The following is an 11677-nucleotide window of genomic DNA, read 5'->3' on the forward strand; positions in this document are numbered from 1 at the left end:
GGTTTGGGAGGGAAGATAAAGAGATCGGTCTTGGACATATTGAGGTTTAGATGGCGGGCAGACATCCAAATGGAGATGTCCTGAAGGCAGGAGGAGACACGAGCCTGAAGGGAGGGAGAGAGAGCAGGGGCAGAGATGTAGATTTGGGTGTCATCAATGTAGAGATAATGGTGGAAGCCGTGAAAGCGAATGAGTTCACTAGGGGGGGTGAGTGTAGATAGAGAATAGAAAGGGACTAAGAACTGACCCTTGAGGAACCCCTACAGTAAGGTGATGGGAGGGGGAGGATGAGTCCTCAAAGGAGGCTGAGAATGAATGGCCGGAGAGATGAGGAGAACCAGCAATCTCTATGTGCTATTTGCTATGGGCTATATCAGTGCTATGATAAATACAAGATGGTTCGGTTGGACACAGTCCATATCCTATGTGGGGCTCACTACTTTCATTCACATTTTACAGATGAGGCAACTGAGGCATGGAGAAGTGAAGTGACTTGTCCAAGGTCCATCAAGACTCCCTGGACATCTGCCGCCGCCTCCCGCCTCCCGCCTCCCAATCTGACGTCCTCTCCCTTTCTGAAGATCACCTGTTCCGAAGACCACGTCGTCACCGACATGAGCGTCAGTACCGGGGTAGTGTTAGACGTCGTATGTTTCATTCTCATCGTCATCTCTTACGTGCGCATCTTCTGGGCCATGCTGAGGATTCCGGCTACCGAGGGCCGGCCAAGGACTTCTCCACTTGCTTGCCTCACGTCGTTCTTATCACTGTGTCTCTCTACGACAGCCATCAAACCCGTGTCAGACTCCCCCTCAGCGCTGGATCTACTGGTGTCCATGTTCTATACCGTAGTGCCACCCGCTCTGAATCCCCTCTTCTACAGTTTGAGGAACAGGGACATGAAGGCCTCTCTGGGGAGAATCCTAAATGGGAAGTTACTAATCCCTCCTCTATGAGACAAAATGTCTGCTTTCTTTCACTGATTACCCCATCCATTAAATCCAAAAAGAAAGTCCAGCTACTGAGGATTTGTCACTGTCTGGGAGGGAGGCTGCTAAGTCGTGAGTGACTGACAATTCATTGTTTGGGGGGCATCAAGACTTACGGGAATGAGCATGTGGCTGGGAGTCATAAGATATTTGACCAGTTCTGCCACTGGCTTGCTGGGCGACTTTGTTCCAGCAACGTAACCTCTCCGGGCTACTTTGTAAAATAGACTTAATATGTGCTTTCTCTTTCTCTTACCCTCTGAGCCCCTGTGGAACGGGAAATGTGTTTCTTCTGATTATTCATTAATTCGTTCATTCAATCGTATTTATTGAGCTCTTACTGTGTGCAGAGCACTGTACTAAGCGCTAGGGAAGTACAAGTTGGCAACATATACAGACGGTCCCTACCGAACAATGAGCTCACAGTCTAGAAGGGGGAGACAGACAACAAAACAAATCACGTGGACAGGTGTCAGGTCATCAGAATAAATAGAAATAAAGCTAGATGCACATCATTAACAAAATAAATAAAATAGTAAATATATACAAGTAAAATAAGTAGAGTAATAAATCTGTACAAACATATATGCAGGTGCTGTGGGGAGGGGAAAAAGGTAGGGCGGGGAGGATGGGGAGGAGGAGGAAGGCTTCCTAGAAGAGGTGAGCGCTCATTAGGGCTTTGAAAGGAGGAAGAGAGCTAGGTTGGCGGATGTGAGGAGGGAGGGCATACCAGGCCAGAGGAGGACGTGGGCCGGGTGTCGACGGCGGGACAGGCAAGAACGAGGCACAGTGAGGAGGTTAGCGGCAGAGGAGAGGAGGGTGCGGGCTGGGCTGTAGAAGGAAAGAAAGGAGGTGAGGTAGGAAGGGGCGAGGTGATGGAGAGCCTTGAAGCCGAGAATGAGGGGGTTTTGCCTGATGCGTAAGTTTACTGGTAGCCACTGGCTATTTTTGAGGAGGGGAGTAACATGCCCAGAGCGTTTCTGCACAAAGATGATCCGGGCCGCAGCATGAAGTATAGACTATAGGCTGAAGTGAAATAAACAGATTATTCTGCTTCTACTCAAACACTTGGCAGTCGTTTGCAAGTACATTCTTAATAAACTCAGTAATTAAAATGTTGATACAACTAATAATGATAAAAACGAGTATTATATGAATTTTATGATCACTCTTGGTCGTTAAGAAAATCGAAAAATAGCTAAGTGACAAGAGGCAAGGGAAGCAACAATGGAAACTCATCGGCCCACTTTTGACTGGTCAAACCTTTACCTCCCAACCATGAATCCATCCATCCATCAGTTGATCCACCCATCCAACAATCCATCCATCCATCCATCCATCCATCCATCCATCCATCCACCCACTGCATTTATTGACCACATCCTGGGTACAAAGCATTTAGCAAGGTCTCAGGAGAGTTGAAAAGAAATAAAATGCATTATTCCTGCTCTCCAGGAGATTATGATTTAATGGGGGAGATAGGTCACAGAATAAGTTACGTAGAGGAGGAAGGAGAGAAGGGAAAGATGGAAAGGTGGACAAGTGTTTGTTTCAGGAGTACAGTTTATGTAGTCATTACGAACAGAGCTTCAACGAATTTGCAATCAGGACACGTCAGAAGAAGCAGCATTGCCTAGTGGGTAGAGTGCAGACCTGGGATTCAAATGGTCATTAGTTTTGATCCTGGTTCCACCACATGTCTGCTGTGGAACCTTGGGCATGGCCGTTTAATTTCTCCATGCCTCAGTTCACTCATCTGAAAAATGGGGATTTTAATGTGAGCCCCACGGGGGACATGGACTCTGTCCAATGTGATTAGCTTGTAACTGCTCCAGTACTTAGTATAGTGCCTGATATATAGTAAGATCTTCACAAAGTCCACAAGAAAAAGTTACCATTGGCTGATTGTCTGACAGATTGAGTGTCTTAGATTGTGAATTAGACAAAGGTGAAACCATTCACAGTGCCTAAAGACTGTCTTTGAATACAGGAACCGTTGGGACTCTGGGATGCAGATGCTGCTGTTTCCACGGGAACTCCGAGGGCCGGCACCATCGCTCTACTGCAGGGACCGCCCCCTTGTCTCACAGGAGCCTCAGGAACCATGTGACCAGAGGGTGCCTGGCTTGTCCAGGGCACGAGGTCCTTCAGCAGGGCCCCATGTCATTCTCCTGGGATCCCCCTTGGAGCAGATCCTGCTTTATCTACAGGGACGGGGCCCCGTCTTGAGAGTTAATCAGGGTCTGATGGAGAGCAGAGAGGGACTGAGAGTTCCACTCAGTTCTTTCCTGGCTGCCCGAATCGAGGAGTATGAGGGAAAAGAAGGGACCAGCCCAGCCCTGCAGAAGTCAGCAGCCCCCAGCCCCACGATTCCTCTGTGAAGGTGATTGGGATGAGTGGGATGAAGGGGCGGGGGGGACAAGGATGAGGATGGAAGAGATGAAGCCAGTCTGGGGCCTAAGTTGGGGTTCGGACCAGGGACGCGGCCCTCAGCGGGGCAGAGGTACTAGCAGGTGGGGAGGTGTTTTCCAGTTCAGTAGCGCCCAACCATCGCACACCTCTCCTTCCTCCTCAAACCTCGCTGCCATCCCGTCTATCTGCCAGGCTACTGTGCTTCAGCACAGCGTCCGCACTGTGGACAGTCTCTTTGGCCTTCAGTGGGTCCCAGAATCCCTTGCAGAGTCTAAATGACAGGCAAGGTTGAGAGAGTGTGACCAGCCTTGGACAGCCACTGGCACTATCAGCAATTCCTCCCTGTTAGAGTTCTTCCCAAATTTTGGGAGAAGACAAATAGTGGAAAAGATTGTAATCCCTGCCCTCCTGGGCTTTCCAGCCTACTGGGCTAGGATGAAACAATACAATTTACTATCAATTAATCTTGAATCATATTTATTGAGCTCTTATCATGTGGACTAAGCCCTTGGGAGAGTAATAATAATAATGATAATAATAGTAGTACTTGTTAAACTGTTACTATGTCCCAAGCACTGTCCTAAGCGCTAGTACTGTGCTCTGCACACTTAAAGCGCTCAATAAATACTATTGAATGTATGAAGATAAACAGGTTGGACACAGTCCTTGTTCCACATGGGGCTCACAGTCTTACCCCCAATTTACAGATGAGGTTACTAAGGCTCAGAGGATTTAAATGACTCCCCTTGGTCACACAGCAGACATGAGGTGTAGCTGGAATTAGAACCCAGGTGCTTCTGACTCATTCATTCATTCATTCATTCATTCAATCATATTTATTGAGCACTTACCGTGTGCAGGGCACTGTATTGAGCGCTTGGAAACTACAATCGACAACAAAGACAATCCCTACCCAAAAACGGGCTCACAGTCTAGAAGGGGGAGACAGACAACAAAATAAAACAAATAGACAGACATCAGTAGCATCAAAATATATAAATAGAATTATAGATATGTAAACATCATTAATAAAATAGAGTAATAAATATGTACAAATATACATAAGTGCTATGGGGGAGGTAAGGGGATAGAGCAGAGGGCGGGGAGTAGGGGCGATGGGGATGGGAGGAAGTGCAGAAGGGGAACTTAGTCTGGGAAGGCCTCCTGGAGTACGTGAGCTCTCCGTAGGGCCTTTAAGAGGGGAAGAGAGCTAGTTTGGCGAATGTAAGGAGGGAGGGCGATCCAAGCCAGAGGTTGGAAGTGGGCCAGGAGTGGACGGTGGGACAGGCGAGAACGAGGCACAGTGAGGAGATTAGCTGCCCCAGAAGAGTAGAGTGTCTGGACTGGGCTGTAGAAGAGAAGAGAGGTGAGGTAGGAGGGGGAAAGGTGATGGACAGCCTTGAAGCCAATAGTGAGGAGTTTTTGCTTCATGTGAAGGTTGATAGGCAACCACTGTAGATTTTTGATGAGGGGAGTGGCATTCCCAGAGCGTTTTTCAGAAAGATCATCCGGGCAGCAGAGTGAAGTATAGACTGAAGCGGGGAGAGACAGGAGGATGGGAGATCAGAAAGGAGGCTGATGCGATAATCCAGTCGGGATAGGATGAGAGACTATACCAACAAAGTAGCAGTTTGGATGGAGAGAAAAGGGCAGATGTTGGCGATGTTATGAAGGTGACACCGGCAGGTTTTGGTGGCAGATTGGATGTGTGGGGTGAATGAGAGAGCAGAGACAAGGATGATACCAATGTTGCCGGCTTGTGAGACAGGAAGGATGGTAGTGCCATCCACAGTGACGGGAAATCAGGGAGAAGACAGGGTTTGGGAGGGAAGATAAGGAGCTCGTCTTGGACATGTTGAGTTCTAACATGAAACGTGAAGGCGGCCCTGGGGATAGTTCTAAAGGGAAGATTCCTCTTCCCTCTTCTAAGGGACAAAATGTCTGTTTCCTTTTGCTGACTATTCCATTCGTCATCAAGCTTCTGACCGTGGGGATATCCATAAGAAGAGCTGTACAAAAATAAACTCCATCACCAAGGATTTGTCAATGTCTGGGACAGAGGTTGATCAGCCATGTATGCCCATGTATGACTGTCAGCCCGATGTGGTCAGGGATTGTCTCTCTTAATTCTGAATTATACTTTCCAAGCCCTTGTACAGTGCTCCGCACACGGTAAGCACTCAATAAATATGATTGAATGAATTAATAAATGATTGACAAGTGAATGTTTGGGCGACATCATGGCTTAGTGGAATGAGCATGTGGCTGGGAATCATGAGATTTGAAAGGTCTGCCCGATTCTGCCACCAGCCTGCTGTATGAACTTGGTCCAGCCACGTTCATAGAGAGACCCTCTTTGGGTCTCTCTATAAAATCGGGATTGAATATGTGCTCTCTCTTTCTCTTACAATCTGAGTCCCTGTGGGTCAAGAAACCTGTCCGATCTGATTAGTTTGTTTCTACTCCAGGACTTGATAGTCTTTTGGAAGTAAATTCTTAATGAATTCAATAATGATAATGTTGATACTACTACTGATAATAGTAATTCTATGAATTTTAGCATCACTCTTGGTGGTTATGAAAATCAGAAAAGCAGAGGGTGACAAGAGAGAAGGGACGCAATCATAGAAACTGTCCCCGACAATTTGACTGCCTGTTTACTTGTTTTGATGCCTGGCTCCCCCTTATAGACTGTGAGCCCGTTGTGGGCAGGGATTATCTCTATTTGTTGCTGAATTGTACTTTCCAAGCTCTTAGTATAATTCTCTGCACCCTGTAAGCGCTCAATAAATACGATGGAATGAATGAATGAATGAATGAATTTGACTTATCAAATCCTTGTCTCGAATCCATTCGTTCATCCATCCATCCATCCACCCGACCATCCGTCTGTCCATCTATCTGTTCACCCATCTGTCTGTCCGTCCATCCATAATAATAATGATAATAATAATAATAATAATAATAATAATATTTGTTAAGCATTTACTATGTGCCAGGCATTGTGCTAAACGCTGGGGCAGATACAAACTAAACAGGTTTTACACAGTCCCTATCCACATGGGGCTCACAGTCTCAATTCCCATTTAAATGAGATAACTGAGGCACAGAGAACTGAAGTGCCTTGCCCAAGATCACACAGCATAAAATCCACCCATCTGTCCATCCATCTATCCACCCACCACCCTTCCATTCAGCCATCCATCCATCCAACAACCTATCCATGCATCCATCAATCCCTCCCTCCATCAATAAATGGTATTTGTTGAATGCATCCTGGGTGTAAAGTACTGTAGTGACCGCTTCAGAGAAATCAAAATAAATTGAACACCAGCCCTGCTTTCCAAGAGCTTAAATTCTAAGAGGGGAGATAGAAACATAATTAATTAATGGGAGAACAAAGAAGAGAATTCAAAGAATGGTAAATAAATGACTATGTGCTTAAAGAATACATTTTATAAAATGCACTATGTACAAAACTATAATGGTGGGTGTGAGTGCAATAAAGGAGAAGTGGTGTAAGGTGCTGATTGGTAGTTGGAAGAAGATGACTTAGGGAGAAGAAAAATGAATCATGCATGGCATCCTGGAAGTGGTGGGATGACGGAGGGGCTTTGAATGTGAGTAAAGCTGTGCTTTGATGGACTAGAACTGAGGAAGAGGAAATGTGGGCTGACAGATAACTTCTACATTTTACATCACTGAGATATTTTGGAAGGGGACAGGGCCATTCAGAGGAGAGAATGCACTGACCTCCTCACCTCAGTTTGGTACAGTGTCTCACCTCTGAGATAGAAGAGGCCGAACCATAGGCGACAACCTATTCTTTCGGAAACCAGGGATTTTCCCGTCATGTCCACGCAGCCAGTATCAGTGATTCTTTCCCATCACCCTTCCCAAACTGATAATAATAATAATAACAATAATAATAATCGCGTTTGTTAAGCGTTTACTCTGGGTCAAGCACTGTTCTAAGCACTGTGGTAGTTACAACGTACTCAGCTTGGACCCCCTGGGGTTCACAGTCTTAATCCCCATTTTCCAGATGAGGTAACTGAGACCCAGAGAAGTTAGGTGGCTTGCCCGAGGTCACACAACAAACAGGGGGAACTGGAATTAGAACCCATGTCCTCTGACTACCAAACCCGTGCTCTTGCTACTAATATGCTGCTTCTCATGCTGCTTCTCTGGGCTGATCCCCCAAGCCATCCCTTGGGAGGGTTTTAGGATGGATTTAGAGTCATTTCTCGTTCTGTCTAGATTTGCAATCAGAGGATGTCAGAAAATAAAACTGATTAAATGACATTGATTGTTGGAAGTCATGAAAAAGATGAAAATCAGAGAAGCAGCGTGGCCTAGTCGATAGAGCATGGACCTGGGAGTCAGAATGACCTGTGTTCTAATCTCGGCCCGCTACCTTTCTGCTATGTGACCTTGGGCAAGTCTCTTCATTTCTTTGGGCTTCAGTACCCTCATCTGTAAAATGGGGATTGAGACTGTGAGCCTCATGTGGGATAGGGACTATGTCCAGCCTGATTAGCTTATATAGCATCACAGGACTTAGTATAGTGCCTGTTACATAGTTAGTGCTTCACAGGTACCACTGAAGAACAAAACGAAGCTGAAGTGCTCAGCCGTTGACCTAGATGGTCTCTAACAGCAGGAACCGTTAAGATGCTGTTGCCATGAGAATAACAAAGATGGTATTTGTTAAGCGTTTACTATGTGCAAAGCACTGTTCTAAGCACTGGGGAGGTTACAAGGTGATCAGGTTGTCCCACGAGGGGCTCACAGTTTTAATCCCCATTTTACAGATGAGGTAACTGAGGCACAGAGAAGTTAAGTGACTTACCCAAAGTCACACAGCTGACAATTGGCAGAGCCGGGATTTGAACCCATGAACTCTGACTCCAAAGCCCGTGCTCTTTCCACTGAGCCACGCTGCTTCCCTTGCAGACAAGTGCCAATACCGGATCCTCATCTCTGTGGGGACTCAAAGACTGTGGGGACGAGCCGCCGTTATCCCATCCTCCGGGGGCCCCTCGGAGTAGTGGTGGCTTTATCTAAGGGGACGGGGGCCCTATCTGGAAAGCAAGTCTCAATGTCCACAGGAAAGCAGAGAGGGTCTGACGTCTCCTAGCTGTCCCTCAGAGCTCCCCCAGCCCACGCTGGCCCGGGGAGAGTGACCGGTGGTGGGGAGGGACAGGAAGGACCATCAGGTAATCGATGTGAGTGTGAGGGTCACTCTGGGAAGACGTTCATACCCGGAGTCCAGGGTGAAGTTGGAACCAAGGCTGGGTACAGAAGGAGAGAGAAAACGTATGCCCCTACGGTAGTCTTCTGGCCGCCTCCATCCATCTCCCAGACACCGGCTACCATGGCTTCCGGGCTACGACGTTATGGCATGGCATCAGCCCTGTGCCGTGGTGACTTCAACCATTATCTCAACCCTCCGGGCAGGGACAAGAGGATATGACTGAGACTGCACCAGCCAGGCGCTTCATCACCAATTCCCCCTCACAGGACTTCCCCCCCAAATCTTGGGATGATGCAAGAGAGAAGCATTGTGGTCTAGTGCATAGAGCATGGGCTGGGAGTCAGTGGCCTTGGGTTACAATAATGGCTCCATCTTTTTTATTTTTAATGGTATTTGTCATGTGCCTACTAATGTGTCAAATATTTTTCTAAACACTGGGCAAATTAATCAGGTTGGATACAATCCCTGTACCTCATGAAGCTCACAGTCTGAGTAGGAGGGGCAACAGGAGAACTGAGGCACAGAGAAGATGCGTGACTAGTCCAAGGTCACACAGCAAGCAATTGACAGAGCTGCAATTAGAGCCCAGGCCCATGCTCTTTCCACTGGGTCAGGCTGCTTCTCTTCTGGGTGATTTGGGGCAAGTCACCTCGCTTCTCTGTGCCTCAGTTCCCTCATCGGTAAGATGGGGACTGAGACTGTGAGCCCTGTGTGGGACGGGGACTGTGACCCACCCAATTTTCTTGTATTCCCCCCATCTTAAGAAATACCATAAAAACAGTGGTGAAAATCATGATCCCTGCCCTCAAAGACTTCCCAATCTAATAGGCTAGATAGGCAAAATGTCATTTACATCTGGGAGGATAAAAGAATGGAACAATGGATATGTGGGTGAGAAGCAGCATGGCTTAGTGGAAAGAGGGTGAGAGTTAGAGGTCGTGGGTTCTAATCCTAGCTCCGCCACTTTGCTGTGTGACTTGGGCAAGTCACTTAACTTCTCTGGGTTTCTGTTACCTCATCTGTAAAATGGGGAATAAGACTTTGAGCCCCAGGTGGGACAACCTGGTTACCTTCTATCTTCCCCAGAGCTGGGAACAGTGCTTCGCACATAGTAATTACTTAACAAATACTATCATTATCATTATTATTATTAGTGTTTGATAATCATATTTTTGAGTGCTTAATGTTTACAGAGCGCTATTCTGAGTGCGGAGGACAGTACCCTATAAAAGAGTTGGTAGACATGTTCCTTGCCCACAAGGAGCTCACCGTCTCGGGGGGAAGCGGACATTAATCAGTCAACCAATCGGAGACATTTACTGCGCTAAATGCTAGGAATACAATATCAATGAGTTGGTAGACATGTTTCCTCAAGGAGGTTACAGTCTAGAGTAATGAACCTTACCATCAGCAGGAATATCCTGAGGGTCTGCTCAGGAGTCCTCAGGATTCATGCATAAAGTCTGGAAATAGTCACACACCGATGGTGGGAAGAAATGAATTAACTAAATCCACCTTGAGAAGGTGGAATTCCAGAGGGTTTTGAGGGTGGGAAATCCTCAGGCTGGGGAATTGAAAAGGGTGGGTTTCCAGGCCGAAGAAAGGGTGGGAGCCAGAGGTGGGAGGAGGAAGTGTCGAAACCGAGTCACGGTATGAAGGTTGTTTTTGGACAGTTGGTTGAAGAAAGCGGGATAATGAGAAGGAGAATTAGAACACGTCGATGGCACTGATGCCGGTGATCAGGCATTCACTGAAGTCAACCCAACTACAATCAGTTATTCCTCTAGACTGTAAACTCGCTGTGGGCAGGGACTGTGATTGTTCATTATTATATTGTTCTCGCCCCAGCATTTAGTACAGTGCTCTGCACACAGTTAGTGCTCAATAACTACGACTGAATGAGTTCATTTTCCACCTTACAGGTTGCTGCTGCAATCAGGTTTCCTGTGCTAGAAGCTATTTGTGTTTGTGTGTGTATGTTTCTATATGTGTGCATGTTTATATATGAGTGTGTGTTTATAAGTGTGTGCGTTTATGTGTGCGCCCGCGCAAATAAAGTGTTGGGTAGTGGAAGCGGCGAACAAATTCAGGCAGTGGGGATTGTTAAGACAACATAGAAAAAGATCTCCCTCCAGACTGTGAACTCGATGTGGGCAGAGAATGTGTCTACCAACTCTGTTGGGGTTGCCGAGGGGAGACGATCTCAGGAATTCCCTTTAAATGGACCAAAATAATGTGAAAATTTCTATCTTCCTTATCCCTTCCGGATAACAAACTCAGAGATCTTTTAAATTCAATAACTGTCTCCTCTCCATAGAGAATCACTAACAAATGTCCTGTCAGTTTCATCATTCATCCCATCAATGGACACGAACTTTGACTCTTTCCTCATTACATGCAGAAAGTCAGTGCTGTCTCCCTAAAATGCCCAATGCCTCCACGTGACGAGATTCCTCCTGCTGGGTTTCTATGAGATCCGGGAGCTGCAGCTGGTCCAGGCCGCGCTGTTCCTCCTGGTCTATCTGGCGTCCCTGACATGGAATCTCCTCGTCATCGCAGTCACTGTCCTTGGCAGGCACTTCTACACCCCATGTACTTCTTCCTCAGGCATCTGTCCATCCTCGACCTCTGCCTCATCTCCATCACCGTCCCCGAAAATAGGTCATCATCTCCTTGACTAATAATAACTCCATCCCCTTCCTGGGCTGTGTGGCTCAGCTCTTACTGGTGGTCTTGTTTGCCGCTTTGGAGTATTTTGTCCTCATGGCAATGTCCTTCGACTGCTAGTCTGCCATCTGCTGCCTCTTGTACTATGTGGTCATCAAGGACCCAGGGGCCTATGAGAAGAGGGCCGCCACCTCCTGGCTCTGAGGGAGGCTGTTTGGGGTTCTATTTTCAGCTTCGACCTTCTCCCAGTCCTTCTGCGGGTCCAACGTCGTCCAGCAGTTTTTTGTGACGTCCCCTCCCTGCTGAAGATCACCTACTCTGAGGACCACATCGCCATCGACGTGATCGTGAC

Source organism: Tachyglossus aculeatus, unplaced genomic scaffold (assembly GCF_015852505.1).
Source record: "Tachyglossus aculeatus isolate mTacAcu1 unplaced genomic scaffold, mTacAcu1.pri scaffold_152_arrow_ctg1, whole genome shotgun sequence".
Lineage (NCBI taxonomy): Eukaryota > Metazoa > Chordata > Mammalia > Monotremata > Tachyglossidae > Tachyglossus > Tachyglossus aculeatus.